Here is a 16,017-nt window from a genome sequence, read left to right on the forward strand (position 1 = left end):
AGGGCTCGGACTCATGACCCGGAGATCAAGAGTTACAGGCTCAACCAACTGAGCCACCCAGGCATCCCTCAAAGATCACGATTTTTAGGACCCTCAAAGAAGAATGAACTGTATCAAAACCTGATGGTTTTAAGCCAATAGATTGATCAGTGGATGGAGCACTAGTTCTCCAAGGCTGGCCAGTGAACAATGACCAGGCCTTTTCATCAGAATTACCTGGGGGCTCTGTGACAATGAGATTCTGAGGGCTGATTCTATGAATGTGTAAATGTGCTATGCTCCTGTTTGGGGGCACTTATTTGATCTGTAATATATCAAAGTGGTTATTAAAAAACAGTTTGCAGGGCGCCTGGGTGGCTCAGTGGGTTAAGTGTCCAACTCCTTTTATTTTTTCTTTTATTTTTTATTTTTTTTATTTTTTTATTTATTTATGATAGTCACAGAGAGAGAGAGAGAGGCAGAGACACAGGCAGAGGGAGAAGCGGGCTCCATGCACCCGGAGCCTGATGTGGGATTCGATCCCGGGTCTCCAGGATCGCGCCCTGGGCCAAAGGCAGGCGCCAAACCGCTGCGCCACCCAGGGATCCCTATTTTTTCTTTTAAAGATTTTATTTATTTGAGAGAGAAAGTGAGTGAGTGAGAGAGAGAACAGAAGCCATAGGGGAGAGGCAGAGGGAGAAGCAGACTCCTCAATGAACAGGGAGCTGGACATGGGGCTCGATCCCAGAACCCCGGGATAATGACCTGAGCCGAGGGCAGATGCTTAACTGACTAAGCCTTCAAGTGTCCAACTCTTGATCTCAGCTCAGGTCCTGATCTCAGGGCTGTGAGTTCAAGCCCCAAGTTGGGCTCCATGCTGGGCACTGAGTAATAAAATTTTTATTTTATTTTAAAAATTGCCCTTCGAGTTATGCATAGTTATTTAATGAAAACTATTTATTTTATTTTTTTTTAAGTTTTTGTTATTCATTCATGAGAGACACACAGAGAGAGGCAGAGACACAGGCAGAGGGAGAAGCAGGCTCCCTGCAGGGAGGCCAATGCAAGACTCAATCCCAGGACCCTAGGATCACGACCTGAGCCGAAGGCAGATGCTCAACCACTGAACCACCCAGGCATCCCAAGACTAAATATTTTTAAACCTCTCTCCACATTTTTTCTCAAAATAGTAAAGTCATATAACACTTGATCATTATTAAGTGGAAAGACCATAAAAAGAAATATTTATTAAGTATCTGTAATATTACTAAACCTCTACCAAAAGGAAAATTCATAACTTTTGATGATGTTAGTCTTTAATTCCCAAACAAATGCCTTGATTCATTACCAAATAAATATTAGAGAATGTTAGTAAATCAAAAGAGCGATCATTTAAAAATGTTAATAGTAGGAGTAAGTAGAAATAAAAAAGCAAAGACAAGTAATTTATCTCCCTTTTTATGTGCTAAAACATTCTCTAATTTGGACAAATAGTTCCTTATATTCAATAAAACCACAAGGCTATGAGTCATAAGAGCAGAGCAGCTACATAATTTGCTGGGCCCTGGGAAAAATTAAAATGCAGAGCTCCTTGTTCAAAAAGCAGGAAAACAAAAAAGATTCTTTTCCTCTTTCATGATCTCTTTCTTGACCCGTCATGGTCGTTTTTGTTTTTGTTTTCAATGTCATGCTCTCACAGACATGAGGATGGTCACAAGTCAAGATCTGAGCCCCGTAGGAACACCGGGGTGAGTGCACCCAAGCTCCCAAGGAGCCAGGACAACTGTAAGGGGCTATCCTAGGGAGGCAGGAGGTGAGAGAGCCACATGTGGACCAAGGTCCCAAACCCCATCATATGCTCCAGTGTCCCATAGGACTACTGTAACGAGACACAAATTTAAAGATAAAAGCTGTTAAGAATTCCAGAATGGAGGGCCACCTGGGTGGCTCAGTTGGTTAAGCGTCTGCCTTCATCTCAGGTCATCATCCCAGGGTCCTGGGATTGAGTCGCACATCGAGCTCCCTGCTCAGCGGGACACATACTTCTCCCTCTCCCTCAGCCATTCCCCCTGCTTGTGTGCTCTCTCTCTCTCTCTCATGAACAGGTTAAATTAAAAAAAAAAAAAAAAAGAATTTCAGAATTCTTTTGCAACGACAGTGTATTCAGTGACAGAGTATTGAATGCCAAGCACAGATTCCCCTTCTGAGCATGGGACTCAGTGTGACATCCATGAGGCTGGCCCCATAAGAGTGTTGGGGTTATAGGAATATGCTCCATGGACAGAAACTTGTCAGAATAAAATTTGGAAGACACTGTTACGTTCTTTAAAACACACACACGGACAGCCCGGGTGGCTCAGCGGTTGAGCATCTGTCTTTGGCCCATGGCCTGATCCTGGAGACCCGGGATCGAGTCTCACGTTGGGCTTCCTGCATGGATCTGCTTCTCCCTCTGCCTGTGTCTCTGCCTCTCTCTCTGTGTGTCTCATGAATAAATAAATAAAATTTTAAAAAATAAAAAATAAAAAAATACACATGATTAGTCATTCTTTCAGAAAAGAGAACAAAACCCAGCTTTTCGGATGAGGGGTGGGCAAACTTTCTTGAAAAAGGGGCCAAAAAGTGGGGGGGCAGATGGGGCAGCCTGGGTGGCTCAGCGGTTTAGCGCCGCCTTCAGCCCAGGGCCTGATCCTGAAGACCCGGGATCGAGTCCCACGTCGGGCTCCCTGCATGGAGCCTGCTTCTCCCCTGCCTGTGTCCCTGCCTCTCTCTCTCTGTCTCTCATGAATAAATAAATAAAATCTTTAAAAAGGGGGGGGGGCAGCTAATGAATGTTTTAGGTCATACCGTCTCAGTTGCAACTCCTCAATTCTGGTCTTGCAGCGCCCACATCACCATAGGCAATATGTAAACAATTAGGTGCAATCGTGTTCCAAGAAAGAGTCATTCTGGACACTGAAATTTGAATTTTATATGATTTTCATGTGCCATGAAACACTATTCTTCTTTTGATTTTTCTCCCAACTGTTTAAAAATGCAAAAACCATTCTTAGTTCACAGACTCAACAAAAACAGGTGGCCTGTTGGATTTGGCTTGTGGGGAATAACTTGCCAACCCCTGCTTTAGAGCAATAGTAGATTTGACATGGATGATTAAAGAGCCCATAATGGGGGTGTCTGGTTGGTTCAGCTGATTAAGCATCTGACTCTTGATTTTAGCTGAGGTCATGATCTCAGGGTCATGAGAATGAGCCCCTCATCAGACTCCACGCACAGCAGGGAATCTGCTTGAGATTCTCTCTCTCTCTCTCTCTCCCTCTGCTCCTCCCTTTGCGTGAGTTCTCTCTCAAATAAATAAATCTTAAAAAAAAATTTATAAGCATGTCATTTCAATAGCATGATCAAGAGAAGCAATATTTACGAGTATTCAGCAGAGAACGGGAATCAAGTTAGAAATCTTGGATTGTAGACCTGGTTCTGTCCCATGCCAGCTGGACGTCATGTCCCCCCAAATCCAAATATTGAAGCCCTAACCCCCAGTGTGGCCGTATTTGGAGGTAGGGCCTAGAAGGAGGTGATTACGTGAAGCCATAAGAGTGGGACCCTGATCCGATAGGATTCGTGCCCTTGTGAGAAGAGACACCAGAGCTCACTCCCTCTGCCTCGTGAGGACACGGAGAGGGCAGCTGTCTACAAGCCAGGAGAGAGCTCCCGCCGGGGACCAGAAGGCCGGCATCCTCACCTTGGACTCCCGGGCCTCCTCAACTGTGAGAAAGTCCATTTCTGTTGCTCAAGTCTGTGTATTGGCATCGGGAGAGACTAATACGCCAGGCGACCTTAGTGTCTACCTATGATGTGACGGGAAAGAAATGATCAGATAAACTCCCAATGGCTTTTCTGGCCCTAAACATTCGGAGATGTACAAAAGTATTTAACAAAAGCTTTAAAGAAATATTTAAAAAAAAAAAAAAAACACTCCTTTCTGGGGCTCCTGGGTGGCCAGGTGGATGAGCGTCTGCCTTTGGCTCAGGGTATGATCCCAGGGTCCTGGGATCGAGTCCCACTTCAGGCTCCCTGCAGGGACCCGCCTGCTTCTCCCTCTACCTGTGTCTCTGCCTCTCTCTCTGTGTGTGTCTCTCATGAATAAATAAATAAAATCTAAAAAAATAAATAAACAAAAAAATAAAGCCCTCCTTTCCTTCATCCTTTCCAAGGAAAATCCCTGAGGGTTAAAGCAGGGGGCAAGGTCATATGTTCCCATGTGCCAAAAATAAACCCGAGAGCTTTCCTTGGTCATCACAAAGTTTTCCCTCCTTAAATTGTATTCATTTCTATGATTAGTACGCATTGCGTGGGAAGGGGGTGTGGGGGGTGTGGGAACTGCAGTTTTAGGAGGCAGTGCTTTGGAAACACGGAGTTTATCTAAAAATTTGCGTTGTCTTTAGAGTCATTGAACTTAACACCAACAGAAAACGCACAAGGTGCGTGGCTGATAATTCCAGCGGAACCCTCTTTCCCCTTTTCCTTTCTGTCGGCAAATCTCTAACACAGAGTCCAGGAAAATGATCATGATCTTCATTCCCCCTAGCCGCCCTCTTGAATTAGCCACTTTCGTTCTCTGTGCTTTCTCAATCCAGTGAGTTTATACGTTTAACTCACATCAGAATTAGCTGGGACATGTGCTTAGAATACAGGCTCCTGGGTCCTATCTCAGGCCTGGAAATTGAGATCTTTGGAGAGAGAGCCCCCAAATCTGTATTTGTTATCAGCTGCCAGCGTGATCTCGATAGAGGTGGCCCCAGTTCAGGTTCCTGCGCCAACAGGTGGCATCAAACCACACAGGGCCAGTGCTCAGGGGTCACTGTACTTTCCTGTACGTTAACATCGTGGGTCACAAAAACATAATGACCACAGGTCCTTCTTCCGCGATCTCTCAGTGACCCACTGTAGAATCAGAACTAGGACAGCCAGCCCACCTCCCGCCCCTTACTGGGGATTCTGGTTCTACCTAGAGACCTAGGACATGATGAGACATAAGCAGGAGGATTGTGGTTCTTCACCTTGATCTTCCCAACAATTAAGTAGAGGCAGGATGAAGATGTGCACCCCACTCCTGCATGCATCCACCTGCCCCCTTCCTTGCAGGTGACAACCCTGCCTGAGGCGGCTGCTGCTGGGGCGGGGGCGGGGGGGCGCCGAGGAGAAGAACTGTGTGGTGGGACAGGTCACAGAGGGCGGTGGCAGCGGAGCACAGCCAGGCAGCGGGGTCGAGGTCCCAGAGGGAGACAACTAGCTCCCACAGCCCCTGCAAGGGAGATGAAAGCCAGGCGCAGGACAGAGAGCCCCGATGGGTGTGGCTGGATGTCACCGCATCACACAGCCCCCCTGACTGTGCAGTGAGGATGCTCAACCCCTGCCCGGGGACCTGCAGAGGCTGCCACGGAGGGGAGACCGACACGGGCACCAGTGTTTGACTTGGTTCAACCCAACGGAAGAGAAGGGACTGACGTGTGCACAGTGGTGGTGGCAGGGGGCACGGTGTGAGCAACCTGGCCTGCGCCCCAACATCATGCTGCCGGCCCAGCCGGGGAGAGGACACGCCGGGCCACCAGTGGACGAGCTCTGAAAAGACCTCAGCACTAACCAGGCTCCTTTCTTGCTGCTTCTCGAGATGGCCACTCGTAGACATAGGGAACAGGAGCTACGCCTGGAGCTGGGCACGGTGGGCCTGCACCTGCGAGAGGCCCCCCTCAGGCTCCAGGGAAGCCCTTGCTGTCTGTTGGAAAGGTCCTGGGCCACCTGAGACCCCCAGGGGGGTGCAGAGCCAGGCCAGGCCAGCCGAGGAGGGTGGGCGGGCTGGTGCTGGGGCAGAGGTGGGGGGCTCGGCAGCAAGTCTGCAGGCGCGGGAGGGTGGGCCGGGGGTGCAGGGGGAAGCATGGCCAGCTCCCCAGCCAAGTCCCCTCTGGCCTCCGCCCGGGCCCACCAGAGAAACGGATCCTGCCCGACGGGGCCCAGGGTGGAGGGTCACCCCTGGGTGGTTGCACCACCCTGGGGGGGGGGGCGCCCCGGGACTTCTGCAGAGCGGGCCCCAGAGCTGAGCCTTGCACCCCAGCCCCCGGCGCCACCAAGCCCGCCCGTGCACCCCCTTCTTCGCCGCTCCTGCCCCGACCCTGCCAGGGGCATCCTTCACTGGTCCCCCCAGGACTGCCGCATCAGGGCAGGTGTGAGCGCTCCCAGCCCACCCCACAGCCACCTGTCCCACTGGGGACATCTGTCCTCCGGACGCCGGCTCCGTGCGCACCACGGAACTTCACAGGGAGCTGGGGGGGGGCTGCCCTGCTGTCCAGGCAGACCTGGGGGGGCCTGGGGGGCGCCTGCAGAGGGGAGACCCCCCCCAACGGGCTGGACAACCTTGAGGGGTCTTCCATTGTGTCCGGTGAGATGCTCTGGCCTGGTCCTCCTTCCCCTCTCGTGTCCTCGGGAGGAGCCACGGGCTCCTTGGAGACGGCGAGCGTGAGGCCCCCCCTGGGGTGGGCGTGGGGAGGGGGAACCCACAGCCCCCCAGACTCTGCTCCGGACGCCCGCCAGGCCCCCGCCCGCGGTCACGGGGGCGCAGCTGTGGCCCGGGGGCATGTGAGCCACTGCAGGAGCCCCCACCGCTGCAGGCCCGGGGCGGGGGGGGGGGGGGGGGGGGGCGGGTCCAAGGGCCGCAAGGACAGTCACCGCCCCCTGGCCCCGGGAGGGCAGAGGCATCCCTGCCGTGGGAGCCGTGTCTCAGGCCCCGGGGTCCCCCCGCGGAGGTGGGGGCACAGCAGGCCCTCCCCGGGGGCACAGACGCCGCAGGTGGATGGAGGCAGGACAGAGAAGGCCGGAGGCCGGGAGGCTCGGCCGGGAGCTCAGGCCCAGCAGGGAAGCGGGGAGGAGACCCCTGGATGGGGGGGCGCACAGGGAGGGGGGCACACACCACCCCGACACCGGGGAAGCCCAGGGCACCCCCCAGCCACCCCCAGCTGGACATTCCAGCCTTGAGGGGGGGAGGGGCGCTGACGCCACCATCCAGGCCCTGCGGGCTCCTCCGCGGGGAAGGTCAGGGCAGCCCCGGGCAGGGCGCTCACGGCCACCAGGGACTCGAGGGCTGTGACTGTCTCGGGCCTGGGGGCGCACAGGGGCCTGCGGGGGGCAGCGCAGCAGAGGGTGAGGGGCTGACACGGGGGCCTGGGGCGGGGACCTCGGGGCCGGGGGGTGGGGACCCAGGAGCAGGGGGCGGGGACCTCGGGGCCAGGGGGCGGGGACCTCAGGGCCAGGGGGCGGGGACCTCGGGGCCAGGGGGCGGGGACCTCAGGGCCAGGGGGCGGGGACCTCGGGGCCAGGGGGCGGGGACCTCAGGGCCAGGGGGCGGGGACCTCGGGGTCAGGGGGCGGGGACCTCGGGGTCAGGGGCGGGGACCTCGGGGGCGGGGGGCGGGGACCTCGGGGCCGGGGGGCGGGGACCTCGGGGCCAGGGGGCGGGGACCCAGCACCAGGGGGCGGGGACCTCGGGACCGGGACCGGGGCCGGGGACCTCGGAGTGACCCCGGGGCGGGGCATCGGAGCCGCCAGTGCACCCCGAGGCGCAGCGACGCCAGGGCCTCTGCTCCGAGGAGCCGCCTGGGGCCCCGGGGGCGAGGGGGGCACGTGTTCGCGTCCCCGAGCGGCGCCGACGGGGACCGGGCCGGCCGCCCGCACCGAGGGACCCGCGGAGCCGCGGAGCAGGTGGCAGCAGGAGCCGGCCCATCCCGACGGGCGGTGCTCGCGGGCGCACGTGCCTGGAGTCCCAGGGGGACAGGAGCCCCGGGGCCAGCAGTCGGGGTGTCTGCAGGTGGGGGCCCGGGCAGGGAGGCGCTGGCAGGGGTGACACAGGACAAAACCCCATCACCCCTCCCGACAAGATTAATCATCCCAAGTGACAACGTCGCAGGGTGGCATGTTCTGTGCAGCGCTGTTGTGAGGCGGAGAAATCGTGCACACAAAGTGCTTGGCACCAACAGGTGCCCTAGAGCAATGCTAATATTCTTACTGTGGTGGGTATTCATACCAAGGTTCCTTTGCTCTAAGCACTTACAATCTAGGGAAACAAACAAACCAACCCTGAACATATCCACTAAGGGATCAATGGGATGACAGAGGTGCTTTAATGTTGAAGAGTGGGAGCTGCCCTAACCAGGAAGCCTTCTAGGTGGGACCTGGGGAAGTGAGCATGATTCTGTTCAAAGGAAAGACGAGGGACACCTGGGTGGCTCTGTGGTGGAGCACCTCCCTTCAGCCCAGGTTGTGATCCCGGGGTCCTGGGATCGAGTCCCACATCGACCAGGGGGCAGGGACCTCAGGAGGGAGCTCCATAGGGAGCCTGCCTCACTCTCCCTCTCACTGTGTCTCTCATGAATAAATAAAATCTTAAAAATAAATAAATAAATAGATAAATGAAAGACAAGAAATTTAGCTGAAGTCAGGAGGAAACGGGTATCATGCATTTGTGGAAAAGCTTATAGCAGGAAACTAAGAAGAGATCACATTTAAAAGACACTTTTCAAATGACAACATAAAGTGAATTCATTGGAAGATGGGTTTGCTGGCATTTTTCCCCCTTGCAAACATGTTGTACCAGAAACAAACAGGAGAAGCAAACATCCTGGTGACCAATGTAGTCCAGGCAGGGTGACATGAAGTGACAGGGTGGGGGTGACGCACCTGGGCTTGCACTCCGCCTCCCCACTGACAAGCTGGTGACCTTGGGCAAGTCACTTGAGTCGTGTGAGCTGTGAACCTGGGACCAGCGGTGCCTGCCTCGTCGGGTACTTGCAAAGGTCAAACGCAGCAGTGCAGTGGCTGCTGTTCGGCTTCCACGCAGGAAACCCTGCTCGCTCGCTCTCTTAAGTAGAACAGCTCCCAGGGAACTCACCCCAAGACATCTATGCCATGGGCCTCGTTGGTAGAAGGCGCTCAAGAAAGGGGAGCTACCCTATTTCAAGTCCAGGAGGCCTCGGTCACACCACGCATGCTGTAGACTGAACATCTGTGTCCCCCCCAAAATTCATATGTTTAAACCTCATCCCCAGTGTGACGGTATTAGGAGGTGGGGCCTTTGGGAGGTGACTGGGTCGTGAGAGTGGAGCCCTTGGGAATGGGATCAGTGCCCTCGTGAAAGAGGCCCCAGAGAGAGTCCTCACCCTTTCCGCCGTGTGGGACGACAGCGGCCTGTGAGCCAGGGAGCAAGCTTTCACCGGACACTGAATGTGCCGGCGCTATGATCCTGGGCTTCCCGGCCTCCAGAACTGCGAGGACTAAGTGTTTGTTGCTTAAGCCAGTCTGGATATTGTTACAACAGCTTCAATGGCCTAAGGCAAAGTATGTTACTTTTTTTTTTTAAAGGTTTTAGTTAGGGATCCCTGGGTGGCTGAGCGGTTTAGCACCTGCCTTTGGCCTTTGGCCTAGGGCATGATCCTGGAGTCCCCGGATTGATTCCCACATCAGGCTCCCTGCCTTGAGCCTGCTTCTCTCTGCCTGTGTCATAAATTTTAAAAAAAAAAACCTTTTTAAAGATTTTATTTATTTAATCAAGAGAGACACAGAAAAAGAGGCAGAGACACAGGCAGAGGGAGGAGAAGCAAGCTCTATGCAAGGAGCCCGATGTGGGATTCAATCCCAGGAATCCAGGATCACGTCCTGAGCCAAAGGCAGACGCTCAACCGCTGAGCCACCCAGGCATCCCAATAAATAAAATCTTAAAAAAAAAAAAGTTTTAGTTATTTGAAAGAGAGAGAGAGAGAGAGCAAACACGCACGAGCACACAAGCAGGGGGAGGAAGAAACAGGCTCCCCACTGAGCAGGGAGCCCAACGTGGGATTCGATCCCAGGACCCCAGGATCATGACCTGAGCTGAAAGCAGGCACTCAACCGACTGAGCCACCTGGGTGCCCCCAAAGTATGTTACTAATGAACACATTAGGTGCTGATGAAACCACTTAGAGGGCTGGAGGGATAGGACCTAGGCTGGGTTCTCGGAAACAAATCCCAGAACACCACGGAGAACTGGCCTGCCAAGAGAGCTGCCCCTCGCCACCATCAGGGGCTGGGACTCAGAAAGTTCCTGAGCGACACAGATCCGGGGTCATACGGTGGAGCAGAGACTCGACGATAGGAAAGCCACTTGCCATTGTCGCTGCAGAAATCCCGACGGCTCAGAAAACACCAGGGAATCTCTCATGAGCCACACGTGCAGGACACACGCCCTGCTTCCCGCCTGGGGTGCCCACTCACGCGCAGTCCCTCCCCTGTCAGGCGGCCTGCAGGCTCCTGTGCTCAGCTGTCCTTGCTGTCATCGCCTCCCCCCCTCCCCAGGCATGGCCCTCAGCCTGGACGGTGCAGGAGCCTGAGCGAGCAGGGGGCCCCGGGGAGCTCCGAGGAGTGAGCGCCCAGTGCATCTCCCGCTAGAACTTAGCGCAGGGCAGAGCCAGGTAGGAGGGGAAGGCTGGCCTGTTTCTTTTCTTCTGGGTGACTTTTGTCCCCGAGCTGGAAGGCCTCCCACTGTTACCTGCATAGCAGTCACAGATGGGCTTATTTTTTGTATTTTTTTTTAAGTGGCTGGTTTGAAAAGCAGCCGAGGAAGGGAAATTCCTGGATAAAGCAAAAGAATGCTTGCGTGCCCGAGATGTAGCAGCTGTGTGGTCCTGGACACGCTCCTGGGGCCCTCCCTCCGGTTCCTGGTCCCTAAGGTGGCAACGGCCGTGGCTCCTGCCTCACATGGTGCTGTGGGCTTGATGTGACGCGGGTCAGGTGCGTCAAACACGGTACACGTGCCCAGTAAAGGACAGCTGCTGTCAGTTCTGTCCTCGTTACTGTTACTGCTGCTGTTACCAGCCCCCACCTCCGGTCTAGAAGTAGGCCTCACTGATGGCCCAGGCAGCGTTTCTGGAATGTTCCCACAGCTAGAGAATTTTCAGGGAATTGAAGAGTTCATTGCGGCTCCCTGGTGAAGGCACGATGGTGAACACCTGCATGGCCCTCTATGGGTGCCACACCTGGAGGCTGGCCTGTCCCGCCTGCTTGCAGAGAGGGTGTCCACTGCGGTCTGCTCACAGCGCCCCTGTCCCTCCAGGGACCCAGATGACACTGGCGCTGTTCAACCCCCTTTCCTTCAACACACCAGTAGGACGCTGGGCCACAGGCCCTACGCTGACAAGGAGACCGGGAAGGAAGGGTGAGAATGGCAGTAGGGCTGGGGGTGCTGGGAGCAGCTCGTCCATTGGTCAGAGAATCCAACTCGCCAGCTTTTCCTAGTTATGCCTGAGGCTCTGCAATCCAGACTCGCTTCTTCACTTCGCCGTTTGTGGGCTTCCCTTAAAAGAAGCCGGTCGGGGGGTCCGTGGGTGGCTCAGCAGTTTAGCGCCTGCCTTTGGCCCAGGGTGTGATCCTGGAGACCAGGGATCCAGTCCCACATCGGGCTCCCTGCGTGGAGCCTGCTTCTCCCTCTGCTTGTGTCTCTCTCTCATGAATAAATAAATAAAATTTAATAAATAAACAAAAGAAGCCAGTCTGGAGCCAGAGAAATGTGACCCCCCACCCCTTGTATCTATGTATTACCCACACTCTGACCTCCTGGAATTTTTTGAAAATTCCAAATCTCGGGGCACTTGGGTGGCTCGGTGGTGGAGCGCCTGCCTTCGGCTCAGGGCGTGACCCCGGGGTCCTGGGATCGAGTTCCGCATCAGGCTCCCTGCACGGAGCCTGCTTCTCCCTCTGCTTATGTCTCTGCTTCTCTCTGTGTCTCTCATGAATTAAAAACAAAACAAACTATAAATCTTGATTCTTACCTTGTCAAACAAAGCCGCATTTACAAATAATGTTTTTTAAATATAGACTTTAAAACGAACTAGGGGTGGTGGAAGGGGGGAGGAGGGCGGGTGTTGGAGGGGAATGGGTGACGGGCACTGAGGTGGACACTTGACGGGATGAGCACTGGGTGTTTTTCTGTATGTTGGTAAATTGAACACCAATAAAAATTAATTTAAAAAAAAAATAAAAAAAAATAAAAAAATAAACCATAATGGTTATTTTGTAAAAAAAAATAAAAAATAAAAAAAAATAAATATAGACTTTATTTTTTTTTAGAGCACTTTTGGTTCACAGCAAAATTGAGAGAAGATACAGAGCTCCCATTACAACCCCACCCCCAAGTGCACGGCCTCCCGCACTGTCGACACCCTCCCTGATCATCATCTCTAATAATCACCTCTCACAGAACGATCTAAAGGGGCCGAACCATTTTTTTTTTTTTACTGAATCTCATGGGGTAACTTGCCTTGTGTATATAGTCACACTCGAACCTGGCAAAAAAATTATGGGAAATGTCTATGCTTGATAAAACCATAATTCAACAAAACTACCAATTTTGCCTCTGTGGCTCCAAATTCTACTCTTTCTCCAAAGAAATCAAACTCTTTAAACCTGTAGCAACATTTTTTTGGGGGGGAGCTGGGATTGCTGTTGTGTTTCAAGGGGTTGTCCACATAGATCTTCTGTAACAGGGAGAAAATTCTTTCACCTCTTCAGGACTCAGCACCCATCTCAAATTTGATCCCTTTCCCTTTGGGGCCTGAGTCCTTTTTTTCTTTTCTCTGCTTCTTTGGGGTTGTTATCAGAACCACTAGGTTTGGGGATCCCTGGGTGGCACAGCGGTTTGGCGCCTGCCTTTGGCCCAGGGCGCGATCCTGGAGACCCGGGATCGAATCCCACGTCGGGCTCCCGGTGCATAGAGCCTGCTTCTCCCTCTGCCTATGTCTCTGCCTCTCTCTCTCTCTCTCTGTGTGACTATCATAAATAAAGAAAAATTAAAATATATATTTAAAAAAAGAACCACTAGATTTGGTACTTCTTCTCCAATAGCCTGCAACTTAAAATCCATGACCCCCAGGGATGTGCCCACACATCATCTTCGTGTAGAAGAACAAACTTTTCTCTATGCAGTCTACGTATTCACCTTTGCTGTCAACCTTCTGGTACTTCTCAAGTGTTGGTTTTTTTTCTCCCAATGATCGCCCTAAAGTCTGTTTTCTTTCGAATTCCCAGGACCCGGCTGGACATTGTGCATAATCCAGGTAAAGTGCAGTAGTTGCTTCACGCTGCCTTCCACAGGGAAGAATCCGGAGTCCTTCCAGATTGCTAAAAGATGGGAAAGCCCAAGCTGACTTGGTAAGAAGAGAGCTTCAGTTCTAAATTCCTTCCTTGAAGGAACCTGGACTTGCTTCCCTCTTTACTGATCACCATCCCAGGCAGCGTGGCTACAACTACCTACGCTGGGTGTGATGTAACATGTTCAAACTGAATTACTCCTGACTCCTAATCGTTCATTGCCTTGAGTTTTTTTCTGTCTTGACTCCCTATGTAGACTGGGAGTTCCTGGGAGGGAGAAGCCATCATATTCTTTCTTTCCTTTCCCTCCCCCCATTGCTGAGATACAATTTCAATATAATAAAACTCACCAATTTGGGGTGTATGATTTGGTAAGTTTTAACAAATGTTTTCAGTCTTGCAGCCAACACTACAATAGTGATATAGAACATTTTCATCATCCTAAGAAGTTTCTTTTGTGCTACTTTACAGTCCCCTCTCCTCACTCCAACCCCTGGCAACCACTGATTTGTCACTATGTGTTACCTCTTCTAGAATTGTATAGAAGTGGAATCACACAGTATACACGCTTTTACCTTTGGCTTCTTTCACTTAACATGCTTGAGATTCGTCCATCGTATACCAGTAGTTCGCTCCTTTTTATGGCCGAGTGGTTTTCCACTGAATGGATAATTTGTCTCTCCATTCACCAGTTGACAGGCACTTCAGTTGTTCTCTGTGTTGGAGCTACCATGAATAAAGCCCCTTGAATTCAATCTAGGAGTGGTCTAGGAGATTGCTGGATTGTAAAAATCGCATTCTGAAAGTTTTCTAAAATGATCGTACAATTACACAGTCCCGTCTAGCAACAAACGAGAATTCTAGTTGTTTGGCATCCTCACCAACACTCGGTACTATCAGTCTTTTAATTTCAGCCATTCTGGGATGTGTGGAGTTACTTCATTGTGGTTTCATTTCCCTTCGCGATGACGTTGAGTGTCTTTTTCTTGCGCTTATTTACCATTCATATTATCTTCCTTTGTCAAGTGTCAGATCTTTTGTCCATTTTGGGGCGGTTAAGAGTTCTTTATAGATTCTAGATACATCCTTGGTCTGCTATATACTTGTGAATACTTACTCCCATTCTGTGGTCTCCCTTAAGTGTCTTGTAAAGAGCAAAAGTTCAATGTGATGAAATCCAACCTAGTGGTTTCCTGCTTTCTCTTTGATGTGTCCTATTTTTTTTTTTTTAAGATTTGATTCGTTTATTCATGAGAAACACAGAGAAGAGGCAGAGACACAGGCAGAGGGAGAAGCAGGCTCCATGCAGGGAACCTGATACGGGACTCGATCCCAGAACTCCAGGATCATGCCCTGAGTCAAAGGCAGACGCTCAACCGCTGAGCCACCCAGGGATCCCTGATGTGTCCTATTTAAGAAATCTTTGCCTAACCCAAGGTTACAAACAACTTCTGCTATGCTCTCTTTTAGGAATTTTAAACTTTAGCACTTACATGTAAGTTTATGATTAACTTCAGGTTGATGTTGGTATATTACGGGAGGTAAAACTTGAGGTTCCTTGTGCTTCCTATGGATATCATGTTCCAGCATATTTTGTTGAAAGCACTACCCTCTCCTCATTGAATTGCCTCATCAGCTTGTCAAAAATCAACTTATCAGATATCTGTGCATCTATTTCTTGATTTGTTCCTGTTCTACTCATCTACATTATGTCAATACCACCTGTCCCATTACTGTAACTTCATAATACATCTTGAAATCAGGTAGTGTTAAGTCTTCCAGCTTGCTTCTCTTTCCTCTTAAAATGTTCTGATTCTTTTAAGTCCACTGCATTTCCATATTTTTTTTATTTTTATGTTTTTTAAGATTTATTCATGAGAGACACACAGAGAGAGTCAGAGACATAGGTAGAGGGAGAAGCAGGCTCCCTGTGGGGAGCCCGATGCGGGACTCGATCCCAGGACTCCGGGATCACGCCCTGAGCAGAAGGCAGACAGTCAACCACTAAGCCACCCAGGTGCCCCTCTATATAACTTTTTAAAAATCAATTTGCCAATGAAAGAATGGAAGTAGGTCTAGGTAATTTATATATTTCAAGGAATTTATCCATTTCCTTGAAGTTGTATTTATTGTGTTGCATAGTATTATAACACTCCCCTCCCACCCTAAGCTCATCCATATGATTAACTTTGGCCAATGCTATGTCAGTGGACTTTCTTCTTTTTTTTTTAGGTTTTATTTTATTTGAGTGGAAGAAAGAGCACACAAGCAGGGGGGAGGGGCAGAGGGAGAATTTATTTATTTGCAGTATCAAGAATATCTTATTTAAATTTTTTAAATCTTTTTTTTAATCTTATTTAAATTTACAGCTTAATGTGATGATGTCTTCCGTAAGCAATTTGGGCAACTTTTTTCCCCCTTCCCCATTGGTAAAAATAATTTCTTTTGGGTTTTTAGGAATGTCTCTAACTGCAGGATGGATGTCATTATTAGTTTCTAGGACTTCCTCTTCGAACAGATGATCTGGTCTCAGGTTATTTGGTAGCCTCCTCTTTTTCAACTGTTGGCAAACTGATTTTATGATATTCCTCCTGCTACCCTTTTAAAAATATATATTAACTCAAGTCCATTTTAAAAATGTACTGGAGGGGATCCCTGGGTGCAGCAGTTTAGTGCCTGCCTTTGGCCCAGGGCACGATCCTGGAGACCCGGGATCGAATCCCACGTTGGACTCCCGGTGCATGGAGCCTGCTTCTCCCACTGCCTATGTCTCTCTCTCTCTCTCTCTGTGTGTGACTATCATAAATAAAAAAAAATTAAAAAAAAAAATAAAAATGTACTGGAAGCATGATGATGTAAAGGAAAAGACATG

The sequence above is a fragment of the Vulpes vulpes genome, chromosome 12 (genome assembly GCF_048418805.1).
Source record: "Vulpes vulpes isolate BD-2025 chromosome 12, VulVul3, whole genome shotgun sequence".
Taxonomy (NCBI): domain Eukaryota; kingdom Metazoa; phylum Chordata; class Mammalia; order Carnivora; family Canidae; genus Vulpes; species Vulpes vulpes.